This window comes from Pseudorca crassidens, chromosome 3 (assembly GCF_039906515.1).
Source record: "Pseudorca crassidens isolate mPseCra1 chromosome 3, mPseCra1.hap1, whole genome shotgun sequence".
Lineage (NCBI taxonomy): Eukaryota > Metazoa > Chordata > Mammalia > Artiodactyla > Delphinidae > Pseudorca > Pseudorca crassidens.
The window spans coordinates 121,895,198-121,917,970 of record NC_090298.1 but is presented as its reverse complement, the minus strand read 5'-3'; the positions used below and the strand labels follow the sequence as shown (position 1 = coordinate 121,917,970).

At 39.7% G+C, this 22,773-nt stretch overlaps 1 protein-coding gene across 3 annotated transcripts in view; it reads left to right on the top strand.

Moving 5' to 3' along the window:
- The window catches only part of PRELID2 (PRELI domain containing 2), a 705,022-nt gene that overhangs the window by 390,165 nt on the left and 292,084 nt on the right, over positions 1-22,773 (top strand). The window lies entirely within an intron of this gene.

The window sequence follows — 22,773 nt, the reverse complement described above, 5'->3', positions numbered from 1 at the left end:
AAACTCCTGCCAGTGTCTCCAAATGGCCAAAACTAGTTAGAAGCCTGAGTGCAAATAGATCCATTTTCTTTGGCACAGAGCAGGGTGCAGAAAGGTGGAGAGTAGAAGTGGTGAGGGCACATGGAAAATTTTAGCACACCCTTTGAAATGGATTACTTTTATTATTTTAAATTAACTTTTATTAGACTGTAGTTGATTTACAATGTTGTGTTAGTTTCTGCTTTACAGCAAAGTGAATCAGTTATACATATACATATATCCACTCTTTTTTAGATTCTTTTTCCATATAGGTCATTACAGAGTGTTGAGTAGAGTTCCCTGTGCTATACAGTAGGTTCTTATTAGTTATCTATTTTATATATAGCAGTGTGTATATGTCAATCCCAATCTCCCAATTTATCCCTCTTCCACCTTCCCCTTTTCCCCTGGGCAACCATAAGTTTGTTTTCTACATCTGTGACTCTATTTCTGTTTTGTAAATAAGTTTATTTGTACCATTTTTTTAGATTCCACATATAAGTGATATCATATGATATTTGTCTTTCTCTGTCTGACTTACTTCACTCAGTATGACAGTCTCTAGGTCCATCCATGTCACTGCAAATGGCATTATTTCATTCTTTTTTATGGCTAATATTCCCTTGTATATATGTATAGTACCACATCTTCTGTATCCATTCGTCCATTTGATGGATATTTAGGTTGCTTCCATGTCCTAGCTATTGTAAATAGTGCTGCAGTGAATATTGGGGTGCATGTATCTTTTCGAATTATGGTTTTCTCCAGATATATGCCCAGGAGTGGGATTGCTGGATCTATTTTTAGTTTTTTAAGGAATTTCCATACTGTTCTCCATTGTGGCTCTGCCAATTTACCTTCCCACCAACAGTGCAAGAGGGTTCCTTTTTCTCCACACCCTCTCCAGCATTTGCTGTTTGTAGACTTTCTGACCGGTGTAAGGGGATACCTCATTGTAATTTTGATTTGCATTTCTCTGATAAATAGTGATGTGGATTACTTTTAAGTGGACTTTTTTTCAGAACCTAATATCCTCAGATAAAGAAGGTGGCTTCCTGTGCTCAAGGAATGTTTGCCCAGCATAAAATAATGGGACTTTTAATGGCTTATTTAGGATATGTTTTAATGTAAGATTAAAATAACATTTATAGTCACAATGTGTACTTTTACTGAACAATTACTGACACGGTAATATCCTTCAGAATTCCTCATTCACGCTGCTGCCCCATCCTGCCTCTCCAATTTTGCATTTGGGAAGTTGACTGTTTGGAGCTAAGTGTAAGATGACATTTATTCAAATTAAGTTTTGTGGTATTCAGTTTGGATCATAATTTCAGTCTTCTGGGATCTTTCTGGAGCCTGATATTTTTCATCTATCTTATCAGCTGCTCCTCCCAGCTTTTTGTCATGCTTAAATATGATCAGCTGCGAATGATTGTCCAGTGACTGATAATAATGTTACTTTGGGCATGGCTGTGGATGGATTCCTGACGCACTCACTACAGACTCTACTCTAGGATGACAATAATTCAGTTTATTAGTAAGGTTAGACTAAGTTGTGCTGCAGTAACAATTAACCCCTGACATCTCAGTGACTTTCCATACCAAATTTTATTTTTCACTTATGCTTCAAGCTTACTCCATGTCCTTCTACTCATAGTTCACTGGCTGGAACCAGTTTTATGACCCCAATCTAACGATAAGGCAATTAAAAATATGGAAGAATGCGAGAATATTTAGTGAGCATTAAATTTTAGTATCTTTTAGATGAAGTCCTGTGACCAAATCCACCTGACACTACTCTTATCTCATCTACATTGAATCCACCTGACCCTGTTCTTATCACATCTGCACTGAATCCACCTGACACTGCTCTTATCTACATTTCTCCATCTTCTAATGACTGTTGTCATTTACTGAATGCCACTTATAGAATAGCAATTATTAAGCATATACTCTATAATTTAATCTTTATGACCATCCAGTGGGATAGGTAGTATCATTTCCCTTTTATGAATGAGAAAACTAAAACTTAGAGGTTAACTATCTTGTCCAAGAATACACAGTCAACAAGCAGTAGAGAAAAGATTTAAATCAATCAATTCCAAACACACATATTGTTTCTTATTACCTATCTATCTAATCTCTTGGCCAATAATAGAATAAAAGAAAGGGTAAATCTCAGGTCACGTTGAAAATAGGATGAATTGATTTTTCATGCTGCCCAGAAATTCTTTTCTTGTACTCTGACTCACACTACTTTCTTTTACTTATATTCATGAACCCTTAGCGCTCATTCTCTCTCTTTTTCCATGATCAGTTGGTCTCACAAGAAGGTCTGGGAAGTCACTCACGTTTAAGTAATAATGACTGAATAGCTTCTTTCACCTGTAAGAGTTTTTTTTATTTGTTAAAGACAGATCATCCTGCAGTAAAGAGGAATAAATCTCTAGTTGTGGGATAGGAAACATTTTTAAAGGAGCTTATTTGAACAAAGACATATTATTGTTATCTCTAATATTATATCATAGAACTGCTAGCAGTGTGGTCTTAGGAGGTAGTAGTATAGTGTAATAGAAAGCTTGGACTTTGGACTCTGTGGATTAATTAAATCCATGTTGTACTTCTGGTATCTCTGTGACCTTGAACAATTTATTTAAATTTCTGTAATTTTAATTTTCTCATCTGTAAAATGGGGTAAATAATTCCCACTTTGTATATTTTTGTGAAATTAAAGAGGTATTGTTTATGGTAGGTACTCAAAAATATTTGTGAAGTGAATGAATGAATGAATGATGTCTGTGATATACCTAGCAGAGTCCTGGTACAGGAAAGGTAGCACATACTTGTAAAATTGGAACAGGAGCCTGGGGAGGGTAAGAGAGGGCAAGAAAATTTGGCAAATTGGAACCAAGTGTAGAAAATAAAAAGTTTGCATTTCAATCAGAATGATTTTTTATGTACTATAAGTTAATATGCTAATAGAGTAGATTAATTTATTTTGGAATCTATTCACCAGGAATATCCAGGTATATGTTGTATGTCTTACCATTATAATAAATGAGGACAATTTGCTGTGATTAGGGTGGTGTGCATGGTGGTGGTGTGACCAGCCAGGATCCTTCATTGAAATCACTGGCCCAGCCTGAGAGACATGACCAGGTAGACTGGAAAATGATAGAGAATTGCAGTCAGGTTGTTGCTATCCACACAACGTGTGGTGACTCTTGGTCATTTTTGCATTGCTGGAGTAATAACTCAAAGTGTTAAATTGTAATTATGCAGTTATTTTCTATAAATTCCATTTTGGAAATTTCAGAAATGAGAGAAAAAGCAAGAGGATGCATCCAGCAGATGTTGGAGATATGATTGAACCTTTTAATTTTTTTTCTTTTAATCATTATGCATCTCAAGGTAAAGATATTTCAAATCTGAAAGTGAATCCAAGTAACAGGGGAAGTTTTGCTATATGAATAAAAAGGTAAACATATTAAAATAATATGTGTCTCTGACTTAGACTGGTAATTAGTCAAATTGTTTGTTAGGAATCATAGTTAATATCTATATTAATGGTAAATTTATGTGGAGGAATGGACTTTATGGGGAAAGGAGATATACATTTCTTTTTTCTCCTGCTACTTTAAAAGAAAGTGTTTTCTGAGTCAGCTTAAGGAACTTATCAATGGAAAATAAAAAAGGCTATTGCTCAGACTAAAGGGGCAATAGTAGTGTCTCAAGAGTTTTCAGTTGTGGTGTAACATGCCTAGAAAAACAGATGAAGGATGTATAATTTGAAAATTATATGTACTCCAAATTACTGAGACCCTAGGAGATTCCACGGCACAGCTCCCAAGGGACATCTGAATTTTCTGGTGATATTTTATTTTATATTTTATTCTTTTTGCGGTACGCGGGCCTCTCACTGTTGTGGCCTCTCCCGTTGCGGAGCACAGGCTCAGCGGCCATGGCTCACGGGCCCAGCTGCTCCGCGGCATGTGGGATCCTCCCGGACCGGGGCGCGAACCCGCGTCCCCTGCATCGGCAGGCGGACTCTCAACCACTGCGCCACCAGGGAAGCCCAAAAATCTGGTTATACTTTAGATATTCATTTAAAGCAGCCCAGTAGTCCTTGTTCCTGTCCCTCTTGTGATTGCCTCTTCTCGACTCAAGATGAAGATCAGTATCTGAATTACATAATAGCATGCTGCTTTTTATTCCTAACACCCCAGGTGGCTGATGGCATTTCCCCATTTCCCTACCCAAGGAGTTAGAGCAGAAATAAAACCCCATGATAATTCATATTCATGCACTGTTGATCCTCCTCCTTCGATGTTCTAATTTTTCAATGTTTCTATGCTGACCTCATTCTTTATTGACTTATTTCAAAAAGGAAGGGCAAATTTGGAGTTTTCTTAGTTATTTTTAACAGATTATAAAAGAAAAATATGATTTGCAAAATATTTGTTAAATACAGGGTTTCCCTGGTGGCGCAGTGGTTGAGAGTCCGCCTGCCGATGCAGGGGACACGGGTTCGTGCCCCGGTCCGGGAAGATCCCACATGCCGCGGAGCGGCTGGGCCTGTGAGCCATGGCCATTGAGCCTGCGCGTCCGGAGCCTGTGCTCCGCAACAGGAGAGGCCACAGCAGTGAGAGGCCCGCGTACCGCAAAAAAAAAAAAAAATATATATATATATATATATATATATTTGTTAAATACAAAAATGTATAGAATCAATAAATCACAGATAAAATGTTATAATTAGAGGATATTTTCTTCCAGAATTTACCCTACACTTCAGGGGTTCTTTCTCAACCTCAGCACTGTTGACATTTTGGACAGAATAATTGTTGTTGGGACATGACCTATGAATTCTAGAATGTTTACAGCATCCATGGCCTCTACTCAGCAGAGATGTCAGCAGAATCTCCCCCCACCCAGTCATAACAATCAAGAAAGTCTCCAGGCATTGCCAAATGTCCCCTGAGTAGCAAAATTGCCCTCAGCTGAGAAGTATGTCTAAATATTAAGACAAAATTAGAATTTTACTGTCTGTACAATTTTATATTCTGATTTTTAGGCTAATGTTGCACGTTGGAAGTTTTCCTATATCATTAAAGATCCTTGAAACGATAGTTTCTGTTGGCTGTATTCCCTTATATAGATAGAATAGTTATTTAGCTATCTTCTCATTGTTGACCCGTTAGGTTGTTTCCTAATTGCCTTTTGGTTCATGAATAAAAATTTAATAAACATTCTTATACATAAATATTTGACCCCATCATTGATCAGAAAATTTCTTATGGCTTTCAAAACCCATAATCTAATTTTCAAAATAACAAAGTACCTTTGAAACTAATAAGTAGTTTTTCAGAATTTTGAGGTCTTAGTGGAGTGGTAGACATCTTCCACTCAAAACAAGTCAGTGGCTAAAAAATCTCTGAGTCTGTTCTTAACCTGTTTTTTGTTTGTTTTTGTTGTTTTTTTTTAAATTATTTTTCTTCTTAACCTGTTTTGAATAAAGATTCAAAAAGTTGAGAATACAAATAAAGCTAAGGACACGTGCTTTAAAAAAATACACATTGTTACACACACAGTTTTGTACACAATTTCAGGGGGACTGAGGATTTATGAAGAATAGCCATAGACCTTAGGTTAAGGAATCCTGTTATAAAGACACTTGATCCCCACTGCACCTTTTTTAAAGGGGTAGGCATGGTGTATATTATAACCTCCACGAAGAGCAGAGGAAACCAAGATTAAGGGACATGTCCGTGACCATTAATCTGGTTCTGTGTCAGAATCAGAAGCCTGGTGCCCAATGAGCCTTTATAAATTTAATGAACTACATTAAGGAAAGCTTTGGAGACACAAAAGTGAAACATTTTTCTGGCCCTTTAGACCTGTGGTAGTATCAGACAGGTGGAGTCTAAGTTTTCTGAACTGACCTGACCCACCTGTGAAGTCCTTTTCTAATACCACCCGCAGTATGCAGTGAAGGTAAAGCCAATACCAAGCATGAGGCTGCTGAGAGCATTTATCTACATCTGTCCATGTCCATGAGGCTGAATATAATTTACTCCCCACTGTAGACTGAGAAATAATCATTTCTATGAGCAGTCCTCCCTGAAGTGAATTATATATTACAACACAGTGATGATGGTCATGGCCATTGCTTTTCAATATAGAGGTGGAAAAAAAAAGAAAGGGAAGGTAAATAGCATCTACTGCAACTGTGCATTTGCTCTTTGCCAAACACCATTCACCATTTGCTTCCATACTTTTGTTTAATCCTTACAGTAACTCTGGGAAATAATTGATATTACCATTATTTTATCGATAGTAATTCAGATGGTTGAGCCATTTTCCCAGAATCAAGGAAAGCAGAATCAAGACTTCCTCCATCTCCTTTAACACCCTGCTACCACCACCTCCAATAAAGCCTGCATCTCCTTAAAAACAGGTATATCACTTTTTGGAGAGCCTTTTAAAACACTCTTAGACGGTCATCTTATCTACTTTAGTAGACACTAATCTTGGATTTAGAAGACGTGGCTTTGTTTTCTTGCCCTTTATCACTTAGTTATGAATGATGCTGGACTAGTCACTAGTTTTCTTTGAACGTTGGTTTCCTTCTCACCACAGATGCTGTGGTACTTAATACATAATATTAAGAGCTCATATTTATGTGAGTACTTTCTTAACTTTAAAGCAAAACAAAACTGTAAAAGATTGACACTTTAATAGACATTTCAACTCCCTGAACTTCAATTTTCTCATTTATAGAATTGGAATTATAACTCCTGTCTCACAAGGTTGTTAACTTGTTCATTCAACAAATACTTAATGTGTATCTACTATGCACCAAGCACATTTTGTTTTGTTAGGGGAGAGGTAGGAGTGGTAGACATGTAATAAACAAGCAGAGAAAACAAAATGATAATCGTTATAAGTACTATGAAAAAAATAGAGAAGCAATTGGATTGGAGGTGGAGGGTGCTGCTTTAGGTAGGGTAGTCAGAGAAAGCCTCTCTAAGGAGGTGATGGAGGTTGAAGAGGTCACCAGAAAGGGTGCTTCTAGAGAGTGAAGACCCATGTTACTAAAAGATATTTACACGAGGCGAGAGGCTGTATGCCTTGCTATTCAACATGTGGTCCATAGACTAGTCCATCTCCACATTCTCTGTTACTGGTCTGCAGCAAGCTTAGGAGCTTGCATAAGAGTGTAAATCAATGCAATTATTCTTTCATTGAGAAAATTTTTCTGAAAAAAAGTCAGCTGAATGTAACAGTACGCTTAGTTATATAGTTGATGTACAACGGGCATCCATAATGCATCATATCCCAGTAACAGTTTGCAGACTGGCTTCTTTTAGTAGAATTGGTAAGATGAAGTTGGAGAGTTGCAGAGGGCAAGGGCTAGACCATGTAGAACCTTGAGGTCATAATAAGGTTTCTGAATTTTATTCTAAGAACAAGGGGAAACCATTGGGGGATCTAAGCAAGAGAGTAGAATGATCTGTTCTTGAGAGAAACAGATGCTCTAATGCATTTGAAAACATTTTATGGACTGTAAAGTGATGAATGTGAGTTTTGACTTGATCATTTCATTCAATCAGGGATTTTTCTAGCCATTCTGCCAACAGTCTCCTCCTGGAGAGGTCTAAAAACATACGTCATGAATCTCTTGGAGGCACATTGCAGCATGTTTTTTTTCTTTTTTGTTTGTTTTTATTGTAGCAAAATATATGCACCATGATTTTGAGGTTATCTCTTTCCAATTCAAATGAAATTCCATGCTTGGAAAGTAAATAAGTTATATGCCTCTAGCTCGGGGGTCTCAGATCTCAAAATAAATCTCTTTTTGGCAGCATTAGTATTCCATGTTCACACCTACAGAGCTTAGTATCAATTTGCACATATTTTGCTAAAGAGAACAACTGCTTAAGATCTAGAAACTTCATATCTACACTTCATTCCCAATGGGAGTTTTAGTGTTTTTCATGATAGAAACTGGCAAGTTCATTTTCTTCTCACCCAGGAAATGGCTACATCTTTTGAAAATCTATGGCATTGATTTGTTTGCCCCAGAAATGATCATTATTTCCCTTATTCTCCTCCCTCCCTTCCTTTTTTGATTATTTCCTGACTCTCTCCCCACTCCCTCCCTCTTTTCCTCCCTCCCTTCCTTCCAAGCTACTTATTGAGCATTTATACTGTGGACTAAGAACCATTTTAGGCTCTGGAAATACCTCAGTCAAAAAGACAGATGTAGTCTCTACCTAAAAGGAAATTATAATCTTGATGGGACGCAGACGAGTAACTAGAACAAGAATTACAACCCAGTGTGATCTATGCCACAGTGGGGGAAAATATAGATTGTATATTGAGAACATAAGCTGGGCATCTAACTTAGAATTGGAGTCAGGACAACTTCTGGGAGGAAAGGATGTCAAAGTTCAGGTCCAAAGAATAAAAAGTTATTATGTTGAAGGTTTGGATGTGGGTGGAGTGTTCTTGGTAAAAATTTCGTGTGTGAAAACTTGGAGATGAGATAGTGCAAATGTGAGTTGCTGTAAATAAAATAAGTTAAGTGTAACTGGAGCTTTGGAATCAAAGCGGAATTGGAGAGGGAAGAAGTTGGATATGTAAACAAGAAACAGACCATAAAAGGCCTTATACACCAAGCTAATGAGTATAGACTTTATCTCTAAAGTGATGGAGAGTCACTGAGGGATTTCAAAAGGCAGGTGATGTGATTATGTTACTTTATAGGGAAGTTATACTGGATCTAGGAAGGAAAGTGGATTAAAGGCAGTAAGGTTGGAGTTAGGAGACCACAGAGAAGGATATGTGTATGAATAAGAATGTAGAATGAACAGAATTAGAACACTATGCATGCAGGTGGTGAGATACTGTCCTTAATTAGATGCTTAGAAAGCTGCTGACTGGTTTTCTGGGGGTCAAAGGGCAGCTTGGAAGAGCAGGAACGGAGCCCAGGTCTTCCAATCTGTGTGTTGCTTTTCCAGCGAGAGCTGTTTTGAGACCAATCATCATTCATTCTTCTCCCTGCCCCCTTACCTACCCCAAATAGCTTGAGTTTTTCTTAGTTTTAAAGTGGAGAGTTTCTCTTTGATGATAATTTTACTCTTGGGAGCTGTCCAATATTCTCTTGCTGCATTAAAATATAAACTGACTTTAAAAAATAATGAACGGGATATTATGCAGGCAGCTGTCAAGGGAATGACTGGAAATTAGTCCTGAAATTCTGTTGTATCAAACCTGCAGATTTTAAACTGTCCCCCTAAGGTTTTTCTCAACACACACCCATGATGGAAAGAAGCGGAATTGATCAAAGAACAAGTGTGTTCAGCACTATTCTGAGCTCCACACAGAATGAACCACCTGGGGACAACAAAGAGACATAAGACACTGTCTCTGCCCTGAACTTGTCTAGTTTAAAGGCAAAAGCAAACATATATGAAAACATGAAGCCACTTGAAACAAAATCTAAGAATGTGTTATAATTATAGGCTTAAAAATGTAATATTCTAGTTGTTCAGAAAACAAAGAGGAGAAAGTAGTCAGGAAAACCCTTCTGGAGGAAATGGTATCTGAACTAAGCCTTGGTGGGCAGAGGGCAGAGGGCAGTAGGCTGGGGAGCTGGCGTGGTGAAGATGTGGAGGTGTGAATGACTGGGTCATGTTGATGGTACTTGAGTGTGGATGGGAAAGTACTGAGAAACAGTGGGAAAGAAGTTCAGCCAGGCAGGGTGTGGGCAATAACAGATGACTTTGAAGTCAAGACACAGACAGTTTGAGACATGGGGACCCAGTGAAGGCTCTAAAATACAGGTGTTAAGGGCAAGAATGATAAGATATCCTTATGAGTGGGGAGCATGGTTACTCCCAACTCTTAAATAATTCAACTCTCCTACTATCATTTATCGTGACCAAATTAAGTGACTCAATTCATGTCTGTATTTCTTCCTGTCTCTGAGCCATCTTGCTGGTTAAATGAGATAGTGCTTTGTAGATCCTCAATGATCGTGATCACGCTAATTATTGTTACCACCATTGCTGCCCCTTTCACATTTTCCATGTCTTTGACCAAGTCCCTTTTAATTCAGTCTAAATAGCTGACTCTGGGCACTCCCTTCCTGCTCCCTTCCAGGCATCCTCTGCTTTACCACATGGCCTTGCAGAATTCTCTGTCTGGCTCTAGTCGATTGTGTCGTTTGATACATTTTCATCTCTAGCACCTTATGCACATCTGGTTTGACAGAATCCAGTCTGATTAAACAATCCAGCAGAACTAACAATAAGCTGAATTCAGCATTGAAGACAGCAGGGTGGTGTGATCTAAATTAATATTTAATTTTTGATCTGAGCATGGGGATTTGATGGTCATGGCCCGAGTCTTCTGTTTCTTTCAAAGTTCCCAACAGGACATTGCACAGCCTTAGTAACCGATGGCTTTTCTATTCAAGCTCCTGACTCACTGCCCAGGAGGTAGATTGTTGTTTCTCTGTGTGCTGAAAAGTGCCAGCTTAGTAGCTTTTCCATCATGGCCTCCAGCTAATATTTTTAGATGGCCAAGATGTTATCAAAAATAGTATTTAGTTGGGTGACTTCGATTATTGCCTCTCGCTGACAACAGGACTATAACTCCTTGGTCTCAGCTGTGTCTGTTGAAATCCTCAATTTCTGTTAATTCTTTGCAAGGCACTGTTCTGTGTTTTGCAATAAGGGGCTGTGCATTTTTCAATAGGTTCCCCACGTAATGAAGATCCACAAAGACATGACTTTTGATGGATGACTGTATTTAAGAAGCTATTTAAGGAGTATTAGGTTTCCATTTTCTTTTTCTCAGAATCAGCTTTTTAAACTGCTCTCTCTCAGCAGCTTCACTCTAACAAGGAACATTTTGTTTGCATTTCATTTTTATTTTTAGGCATTTGCAAATGAACCTACCCTGAAACAGTGATCTGCTCTATCCAGAGGAGGGCAGACCGGTGTCAGAAATTCATGCATCCATTCCACAAATATTCATCAAGCAAGGGAGGCCTGGCAGGCCCTGTTCTAGGCATTGTAAATACAAGGATGTGTCAAGACAACCCAGTCCTTACCCTCAGGGAGTTAATAGGCCAGTGAGAGTCTGTTTCTTTAATTATAATGATAATTGCTGTGAAGGGGAAATACTGGGAGGTGTTAGAGCCTGGAAACTCATCTAGTCTGGGGGGCTCTAGGAAGAACTTCTTGTAGAAGTGGTAACTAATCATTTATCTGAATGATACATAGAATTTAATAAGATAAAGAAGAAAAAGCGGACAAGGTTGGGGGTAGGAAGAATAAACAGAATAAATGAACTCCCTGAGGTTGGAAGAAACTAAAAATAACTTAAAAGTGGGGAGGGTTAACATATCTGAAACTTAGAGCATGAGGATGAAAATATCATGAGTTGAGGCTGAACAGATAGGCAGGGGCTGGATCATATAGAGGCCTAGTCGGCTATTGAAGGGATTTAATTTTTCTCTTCAGAGTATGGAGGAAGTGACCAAAGAGACCGAAGCAGTGGAATAACAGTATCTACTTTGTGTTTCTAAAGGATATCCCTGGCTCTAGATTTCTACTACAGTAGTCTGGGTTAGAGGTGATGCTGGCTTGGAGTGGAGTTGGCTGTGCAGGTGGAGCAAAGTGATGGCTTATGACACATAATTAGGAAGTGACATGGCAGGATTTAGTGATTGAGTGGATGTAGTGGATGAGGGAGAGGGAAGTATCAAAAATAACCAAGTTTCTTGGTATAGACCATAAAGGGAGATGGGGGATGGAATCAGATGTGGTCAACGTGCCAACCTTTTTCCAGGCCAAGAGGAAGGAGTTACATCCATCGCTAATGCAGAGTAAGCATTTCAGTTCCTAACAGTCAATGACTTTGTAAATATAGCTTCTTCAAGGGGAAGGGATGCCCGGAAGTAGGACAGCTGAGGAACAGATAGCTACTTTATTCTAAACTCCAGTTATACTGTCTCTGGTGGCCAAATTTTTTCCTGCTATTTCCCCATTCCTTTTAGCTAAGTTGACTGCATCTTCTTCTGAGTGTACTTAACCCTCTGACCATATGTGACTTAGCCTTTACCAAATTATACTTTTATCATCTATTGATGTGCTAGCTTTTTCTGGTACTTGGTTTGTTACTGGTACTTAAGAACTCTCTTCTTTTTAAAGCATCTTCAGAAATCACATCTCCTTTGGTAACTACACTTTAATTTTCATTGGGGAACTACTTGTCTTCCACTCTGGGTTCACAAGGGGCTGAAAAATCTTCTCTCCCCTATCTCCATGACCACGTTTGGTTCAAGGACTCTGAAAATGGGACCCAGCCTCAGCACTTCAATCAGAACTACTGAAAAAGAAATGGTCTTTTTGCAAAATCCTGTGGTTTTGGCAGAAGCAATAGTCATTTTGGAGCTTCTGGTGGTCATTTTACTATTGAATAGGAGTCAGCCCGAGGATTAAGGCAACAGAAAAGGGAGCAGAGCAAAGAGACACAGAAAAAGCTTCCTGATGACATCATTAGTCTGATCTCTATGACCTTAGCTTTTTCAGTTACGATCCAATATATTCCCTTCTGTTTAAGTGAGTTTTGAGTTCATTTTCTGTCACTTGCAAATGAGAGCTCTTTCAAATACAGTTATCTATGAAATCAGATCAATAGCCAGAATTAATGACTGACAATGCATATTTATTTAGCTCTTACTGCGTGTAAGGTGCCATTGGCACTGAACATACTTTACTTAAATTTAATCATCTCGACAACTCTATGACATAAGTATGATGATCCCCAATTTATGGATGAGTTAAGTGAGATTCAGAGTTAGGATTCAAACCTATGCAGCCTGATTCCAAAGCCCATGTTTCACTCTACTTCCCTAGAGTAAGAAAAGGTTCCATTATTACTGCTAAGGTAAAAATACCTGCTTGAGAATCATAACCAGTTTCTCTATTTGTCCAGTATCTCTCCTGTAATGGAGAGGAAAGGTCAGCAATGGAAGCCATCGCTTATATTACCTAGGTTAAGTCATGTGAAGTATCACCATTTAAAGTCTAGACATCCTCAGATGTTGACTACTATAAAAGGGTTTTCAATCTCAGCCAACACTGCAAACCCAGTGAAGGCAGAGATCTCTCCGGTTTTAGGCCTATATAGCGAACCTACCTCTTTTATGTCTTGAATTAGTTGTTTTACAGGAATCTCTTTACACGCCCAAAATGGGATTCGTGATTCCCAAATGACACCTCAACCTGTTCTCTTGCTGACTTTCCCATTTTAATCAATGGCAGTCCCAGGTTCTCGGCTTCTCGAGGTCATAGTGAAGGAGAACTCCCTGATCTCTCCCTTCCCCTCTTTCTCTGTGTCCCATCCATTAGCAAGTTGCCAGTCCTGTATACAAACTATATCTGAAAACCGTTCACCAGCCGCATAAGCCTTCTGCAGGTTCTTAGAACATTCCAAGCTCTTTTGTGTACTAGGACATTTATTCTTTTTTTTTTCAGTTTTATTGAAGTATACTTGACAAATAAAATTGTAATATACTCAAAGTGTGAAAGGATTCCTCCCATCCACCACCTAGTTAATTCCTCCCATGCATCACCTCACATATTTATCTCTTTTAAAGGAAGAATATTTAAGTGCTAGTCTCTTAGAAAATTTCAATTGTACGATACAGTGTTATCAACTATAATCACCATGTTATGCATTGGATCCTCAGACCTTACTCATCTTAGAGCTGAAAATTTGAGAAAGTTTTCTTATATAATTGCTGTAAGTCTACAGTTTCAGCCTTTTCATAGGAAGAGAGAACTTACTTCTCAAAAGTGAGTCAGTTGTTACATCAGACTCATTTTGATTGATGCAAGTAACTCATCCTTTTCTATATGGATCGTAAGACATTTATTCCTGAGGTTTCTACTACCCCTGATGTTATCTCCCTGGTTCTTTCTCTGGCTAGCTCCTTCTTATATTTCAGTTCTCAGTTTAAAAATCTCTCTTCCCAGAGCCCTTCCCAGACTGCTCAGTCTGAATCAGTACTTCTCCCCACTGCCAGGTACTTTCTATCATTTTATTTATAGCTCTTATCTCAAATTGGATTTTTTTTTTAAAGAAGATGTTGGGGGTAGGAGTTTATTAATTAATTTATTTATTTTTGCTGTGTTGGGTCTTCATTTCTGTGCTAGGGCTTTCTCTAGTTGTGGCAAGCGGGGGCCACTCTTCATTGCAGTGCGCGGGCCTCTCACTATCGCGGCCTCTCTTGTTGCGGAGCACAGGCTCCAGACGCGCAGGCTCAGTAGTTGTGGCTCACGGACCTAGCTGCTCCGCGGCATGTGGGATCCTCCCAGAGCAGGGCTCGAACCCGTGTCCCCTGCATTAGCAGGCAGACTCTCAACCACTGCGCCACCAGGGAAGCCCTGGAATTTTTAATATATTAATTTGATTACTTACTTTCTGTGTCTCCCACTCGAATATAAGTTTCTTGAAAGCAGATTCCTTATTCCTTTAGTTGACCTTTGTATTTCCATACATAATGCAATGCCTCGCACATTGTAGACGCTCAGTAATCATGTAAGTTGAATGGACAAATGAGCACATGGTGAGAGGAACAGTATAGTTAGAGAATCAGATAACCTCCACTCTCCTTGTCTAGTTATATGTCATCGACTAAGTCACTGAGTCTCTCTGGATTTTATTCTCTTAATTTATCCAAAAAAAGGGAGAGGGGGCTAATGGTAACCTTGTTGCCTTCCTCAGCCAGCAGGATCACAAGGCCTTTAACTGGAAAGAGCAGGGGCAGCGCAAACATCCAGGGAAAACTGTTAATTCATGACCCATGACTCAGGAGGCAGGCAATCAGAGCTATGGAATGATGACAAAAATGACAGTGTGGGGACCAAAAAAGAACCCACTTGTAACATTTGCAGAGTAATTAGTGCCACCCAGAGTGAAGCATTATATAAATTTGTTGCAGAAATACACTCAGCCATGGGGAATTGTCTTTAAGTATTGGAAAGAATATTCCAGAATCCAGTGTTCATGCTAATGTCTACCACTTGAGTTCAGGGTTCACTGCTCTGGGACTCTTCACTCAGTATAATTTTTGTGCCCAACAAAATTAAATTCTCAGGCAGAATAATTATATGTAAATGCTGCTGAGCTATTAGTCTCAAGGGGCCAATTTTCTAGCCATTTGTTGCCATCTGAAATGTCAAACTTATTACATGGAGGGCATGGTAATACATACAACATCCTTTCCTAAATAGGATATGAAAGGCACTAATCAGCACTGTGGCTGCAAATGGTAAAGGCAGTAAGATGTTGCTTTAGCTAATAAGGTGAGCTAAATTAATTACATGTATTATTTTAAGGAAAATAAAACATTCTCACAGTAGAAGTGCTACCTATACCCAGGTTCCTCAGTTCAAAGGCTGTCTGCTCTTTAGAAGTCTAGTTATTCCCCACCCTCTCCTATTTCCTCTCATATTTCATAGATTTCCAGGGCCCAGGAGAAAAGGCACTGGGGAAAAATGGAAGCTCTGGCTTTAAGTCCTGGCTGTCTATTGCCTTACTCTGTGATCTTGGGCAAGTCACTTACCCTCTCTGATCTTCAGTTTCAGTTTCTTACTTGTAAAGATAAAGCTTGTGTTGTTCTGGTGGCATCCTTGAGGGCTCAAAGGAGGAAATTGGTGGTTAAGAACGTTAAAAGCTGAAAATGTTTTACCAGTGTAGAACTGTGCTCTATGCAGTGGGTACTTGCTGATTTTTACCTGTCCAGTGTCACTTCTTCTGTTTTTATTAATGGTGAAAGACCCTAAACTTCATTTTGGGCAGATGCTCCTTCCTTTGTTTTAGTCCACGTAGTTCAGCTTGATTTCCTGAAAATTCAGAAATGGTTACGTGACCCAGGGTTGGACAATTGAACATTTTCTTACTCTTGCCTCTGTGATTAGTTCACAGGTGGCATGTGACTGAGGCCAGGACAATGAGACTTCATTCTGATGTATATAGGGGGAGATGATGAAAAAGAGAAGTCTTTTGCCATTGGCAATGTAATCTGGCAGGGTATAAACCATGGTGCAGAACAGAGAGGTAGGGTAATGCTGAGTTGCAAAGATATCTTTTGAGACCCTGGATCCAGCCTGCTGGATCCAACTCTAAATGCTTCATTGAGTGCCTGATCTGTGCCAGGCACAACCAAAGGCATTAAGGATTCATCACTGTATGAAATAAATGTCTGATTCTTATGGAACTCCCATTTCAATTATATAAGCCAGTAAGTTCTCCGTTTGAGTTTTCTTCATTTGCGTTCTCTCTTGATCCTGAAAGTCTAGGATTTTATTTCCCAATTTATAAAATGGACCAAAAAAAAATGCCAATTTTGCTGAAATATTGTGAAAATAATGTCTCTAAAGTCTTTGGCATATAGTAGATGCTAAATAAGTAATATTAAAGTGGGCATTAGTCATTATTTTTGGCCACCCGATATCTAAATCCCTTTTCTTTGTTCGGGAATCTCCCAAACAAAGGACATTAGAGCCCATTTAGAGGCTGACAGTGCCAGCCCCCGTGTGATTAAGCCTGGGCTCCTGGCTGAGGTATCACAAACTGGACGCCTCTGACACAGATATGGAGTCTGCAACCCATTAAGTAATAAAGTGCCAACAGCACAGACTTCTTTCTGGGGAGAGTGGTATAGGGTGGCACGTGCATGTGATCTTAGAGGCAGCACCTCTGGCAGCAATATCCAAAGCCCTGCCTCAGAGGTGCTAATGGTGCAAACGCAGAGTCTGTTTGGCAGTGGAAGCTGTGTACCCTTCTCAGACTAACCCTGAGAAGAAGGGATTCCCGGTCGTATAACCTCAGACATGGGTGTCTGGATTTCCTAAGGAATATAGAAACTACCCAGTATCCATTCAGTACATCCTTTTCTGCTTAAATTAGGCAGAATGTATTTCTCTTGCTTGCAGTTAAGACCTGACTGATTCTTTACTTATGATAATATAATTTTAGTGACGATAATGGTGATGATAAGACCTGTGTTGTAGGGAAAAAAAATAACCACTCAGTAATGTGGAGACTAAAGGGGTGACATGGGACGCTGAGAACAGTATGAGCTGATCATGTATACTAAGAGAGATATGGAGTGGTAAGAAATGGTAAGGATGATATGGGTTGGTAGTGTGGCTCTAGCTATAGAGACGGGCAGAAAGGAACACAGTTAAGAGAGATATTGGAGGTGAGATTGACATGAGAGTTTCTTCAGCCATTAGACCACGTACAGCACAGAAATATTGAGATTTCTTGGCCTTAGATGCTAATGTTATTTACCTAAGTAGAGATATTTTGACTGCAGGGGGTACATTCAGCTGCATATTGTTTAAACTGGGTCAAAGAACAACGAGGGATAAAATTCAAGAGTGGATTCCCGCATCTGGGTAGGGTACTAGCCTTCTCCACTTTTGGCTTTTCAAGTTGGTAAGACAGATGTTTCTCCAGGAGTCCCATATGCTGATGACATCCAAGTATTTTGCAAATGGTAAGTAGGAAAGAAAAGTGCTCCTGGATAAATCATGGGCACTACTCATCACAGTGTCCTTTGGTGCTTTCTCATGAGCCACTTGTGGCCTAATGAGCCACTTGTGGCCACGGCGGGTGGAGCACAGGTCAGAGATGGTAATCGCTTCTTATTGAGATGTTTAATTTTCCCCTTAAATTCATTAAAAGCTTCTGAAACAAATAAATAAAATATAACTGATACAGATCCTGTCTCCTTTCCTTCCATAGATCATTATGAAGTTGTAATTGCTTCCCAACCTCCAGGAAGCTCTCATCTCTTAAGAATAAAGTGTGAGTGTTCGACTCCCTGGCAATTGTTATTATTCTTAGGAATTAATTTACTCTAATTAGTTTTAAGCCCATTAACAGAAATAGAAAGCTGAGCAAGGGAAGGGAGGTCTGAAAACAACATTTTCCTCAGCTGGTTGTAAGAACTTTTCATGTGCTTAACAATTTGGTCACTGAAAATCAAATCTTGTTAGAAACCAAACACAACACATATAAATCAGGATATAACTAGTATGATTCCTAAAAGGCACATTACCTTTTTTTATTTTATGAAAGTAAGAAATCAACTATAATTTTTCTCTCCCATGGAAAGGCTCCAAACTGAGTTCTAAAGGACCCCCCAATTCAGAGAAATGACTGAAATTGAAGCTCAGAAATGGTTGGTTTTGCTTAGCTAAGAACCGGTGCCTGCTTGGGATGCTTCAAGGGGTTTTGGGAAAGTTCTATTCTCCCAGGAAGTAGTTTTCCCATCCCAAGTCACCCTGCCTAGAATTCTACCACGAGAGAAGGAAAGTGCTATCTCTGAGTTACTTTCTCCAGGTCTTTACATGGTCTGTTCACCCAGGAGGACTTTTACTCCCTAGAGCTCAGCCTTGGGGTGAGCAGGTACAGAGTGATTTTGAAGACTGGGATGGAGCTGACTCTGGAAGATACAGAGCCAGTATGACCTTTCAGGTAAACTGGGGACAAATGGTGGAGGCTATGGTGTTCAGACTTTGCTTTATAGGCATTGGGGGATTTGGGGGTTTTTGAAGAGAGGAGTGACTGTCAGAGCTGTGTCACTCGGTGGAACATGAAGGATGAATTTGAAGAAGAGGGACTGAAGGATGGAAGGCAAGTTAGGAGATCCAGATAAAAAGGAGGGATGGCCAGGGCTTCCCTGGTGGCGCAGTGGTTGAGAGTCCGCCTGCCGATGCAGGGGACGTGGGTTCGTGCCCCAGTCTGGGAATATCCCACATGCTGCGGAGTGGCTGGGCCCGTGAGCCATGGCTGCTGAGTCTGCACGTCCGGAGCCTGTGCTCCGCAACGGGAGAGGCCACAACAGTGAGAGGCTCACGGACTGCAAAAAAAAAAAAAAAAAACTAGGGATGACGAGAGAGCAGGACAGTAAAAGTGGCAAGGAGGGGTAGGATTTTGGAAATGTTTCTGGGGTGAATTGGATGGGATTTAGTGAGGGAAGGGGTGTAGCTGGAGAAACCCAGAGGCTTTGGTCTTGGGGAACCTGGATAGTGAGTTCAGCAATTGAGACAGGAAGGAAACAACAGAGTCTGAGATAATGGGCTTGGTTTTAGATAAAATAACTAATATTGATATTAAAAGTGATGGACTTCTGGGGAGAGTAATCTGAATTTCCTGTAGAGCAGACATTGATCAAATTCATATATCCTCCGAACCAGCCAGGAAATAAATAAATGAAGCTGGCTGGAATTTAGGGTCACTGGGTTTGGGAACATATCCCACATAGAGGGGCAGCTACCACCTGGCTCCAGCAAGTTGCTGCTGCACAAGAATGGGGCCGGGATGATCCAATCATCCAATCCCTTAAGAGAAGCCCCGAATCAAATGTTACATAAAGTCTCCCAATTCTTATATGTTGGTAACTAATTCAATTCAGTTTTGTTTTTTTTTTTCTTGAAACTATAAGTGAGCCAATCCCAGGCATGTCTGCAGAGCAGCCCTGGGGGCCACGAGTTTGAGATTCAATGAACTAACCTGCATAACCATGGAGAGGTGCAAAAAGGGAAGACACAGATAAAGGTGGATCGTTGGGGAAGGATTTTTCGAGCAGCTGTAAGTTTGCGAACACAGTGCTAGCAACAGTGGGAGATATAATCTATGGCTGCTGCCTTCAAGAAGCTGGCGGCTGGGAATGCCAGGCCAGTGAAACAGCCAGAGAGGAAAGCAGGACACTCTGTGATCAAGGGCTGTGGATAATAAAGTTTCAAGAAAGGGAGAGATCAGCATTGCACAGAAGACTTAAGAAAGATAAAATGAAAGCTCTGGGTCTCAAATAGATGGAGGAGAGGTTTCAAGAAGAGGCAGGGGATGCACGAAGAACTAGAGAATTTTCTCCAAAGTCCATTTTCCAAGTCAATAACTGCAATTCAACAGGTGTTGTGTTTTCTCCAGGGAGGGAGCCATGGAGTTTCTGAGAGCTGTTGGGAAGAACAAAATTACAAGTGGAAACTAATGATCACTCACCGACCAGTTTGGACTATTTCTTTTATATTATTTTCGAAAGGTTTTTCCTTGCTCCAATTGCTAGGCCCTTGGCATCAAGCTTAAGGATTAAAAATAATTAAATTTTAAAAAACCCTGACAGTTTACATTAGGAGACAACACATCTCTCTAAAATGAGAGAGATAATCCCTGAAGCTGGAGCATCTCATCCACTGTTGGTTTATTTACGGTTGCCCAAGGAGTGTGAAAAGAAGTTAACAGGGCAGTAAGAGTCTTAGGATAGAGGAGGACGGTACAAAGGGGAGATTTGTCATGTTTTTCATAACTAGGCTTTGGGGATGCGGCAGAGTGTCAAATAACGTTTTCCCTGATAATACACTCCGTATTTGCTTCCCGATTCCTTGTCTCTCTTTTTCTAATCTTTGCTATTTTTTTCCTCCCAAATCTCTGACATTAGTAATGAGGACAGATTTATTTGTTGGGGGGATAAAGAAAATAGTGTCTTTGTCCTGAGTTGGTATCAGTCATTTTATTTAAATGAGCTTTTTGCTGATAGGCAGAATCAATTTGTGAACCACATTTGATCAGCTCAGTTCAATTACTGGAGAAAGCTGCTTCCAGGCTCAGGTGAGGTGAACTGAGAATATATTTTTGCGTTTCCCCTTCTGCGAGGGAGGACACAAGAGCGTAACAGCTTCATGGAAAACAGCATGACGTTTGTGACTGTTCAGCTGTGTGCAGGCATGGCTCTTGGGGAAGGAAGCAGTTTCAGGGGGAAGATGCACTGTTTTCCATAAATAGGTAAAGATTTGCATCTCCTGCCTTTGCAACCAATTACCATTATGTTTGGGTAAAAAGTTAAGACCATATTTTTCTCACAACAGCATGGGTTCTCATACCTGATGCAATTTTTTTTTTCTAGTAACTTTATTTTTTTTTTAACATCTTTATTGGGGTATAATTGCTTTACAATGGTGTGTTAGTTTCTACTTTATAACAAAGTGAATCAGTTATACATATACATATGTTCCCATATCTCTTCCCTCTTGCGTCTCCCTCCCTCCACCCTCCCTATCCCACCCCTCCAGGCGGTCACAAAGCACGGAGCTGATCTCCCTGTGCTATGCGGCTGCTTCCCACTAGCTATCTATTTTACGTTTGGTAGTGTATATATGTCCATGCCTCTCGCTCGCTTTGTCACAGCTCACCCTTCCCCCTCCCCATATCCTCAAGTCCGTTCTCCAGTAGGTCTGTGTCTTTATTCCTGTCTTACCCTTAGGTTCTTCATGACATTTTTTTTTCTTAAATTCCATATATATGTGTTAGCGTACAGTATTTGTCTTTCTCTTTCTGACTTACTTCACTCTGTATGACAGACTCTAGGTCTATCCACCTCATTACAAATAGCTCAATTTCGTTTCTTTTTATGGCTGAGTAATATTCCATTGTATATAGGTGCCACATCTTCTTTATCCATTCACCCGATGATGGACACTTAGGTTGTTTCCATCTCCTGGCTATTGTATATAGAGCTGCAATGAACATTTTGGTACATGACTCTTTTTGAATTATGGTTTTCTCAGGGTATATGCCCAGTAGTGGGATTGCTGGGTTGTATGGTAGTTCCATTTTTAGTTTTTTAAGGAACCTCCATACTGTTCTCCATAGTGGCTGTACCAATTCACATTCCCACCAGCAGTGCAGGAGTTTTCCCTTTTCTCCACACCCTCTCCAGCATTTATTGTTTCTAGATTTTTTGATGGTGGCCATTCTGACTGGTGTGAGATGATACCTCATTGTAGCTTTGATTTGCATTTCTCTAATAATCAGTGATGTTGAGCATCCTTTCATGTTTTTGTTGAATCTGTATATCTTCTTTGGAGAAATGTCTCTTTAGGTCTTCTGCCCATTTTTGGATTGGGTTGTTTGTTTTTTCGTTATTGAGCCGCATGAGCTGCTTGTAAATTTTGGAAATTAATCCTTTGTCAGTTGCTTCATTTGCAAATATTTTCTCCCATTCTGAGGGTTGTCTTTTGGTCTTGTTTATGGTCTCCTTTGCTGTGCAAAAGCTTTGAAGTTTCATTAGGTCCCATTTGTTTATTTTTGGTTTTATTTCCATTTCTCTAGGAGGTGGGTCAAAAAGGATCTTGCTGTGATTTATGTCATAGAGTGTTCTGCCTATGTTTTCCTCTAAGCGTTTGATAGTTTCTGGCCTTATATTTAGGTCTTTAATCCATTTTGAGCTTACTTTTGTGTATGGTGTTAGGGAGTGATCTAATCTCATACTTTTACATGTACCTGTTCAGTTTTCCCAGCACCACTTATTGAAGAGGCTGTCCTTTCTCCACTGTACATTCCTGCCTCCTTTATCAAAGATAAGGTGACCATATGTGCGTGGGTTTATCTCTGGGCTTTCTATCCTGTTCCATTGATCTATCTTTCTGTTTTTGTGCCAGTACCATACTGTCTTGATTACTGTAGCTTTGTAGTATAGTCTGAAGTCAGGGAGACTGATTCCTCCAGCTCTGTTTTTCGTTCTCAAGATTGCTTTGTCTATTCGGGGTCTTTTGTGTTTCCATACAAATTGTGAAAGTTTTTGTTCTAGTTCTGTGAAAAATGCCATTGGTAGTTTGATAGGGATTGCATTGAATCTGTAGATTGCTTTGGGTAGTAGAG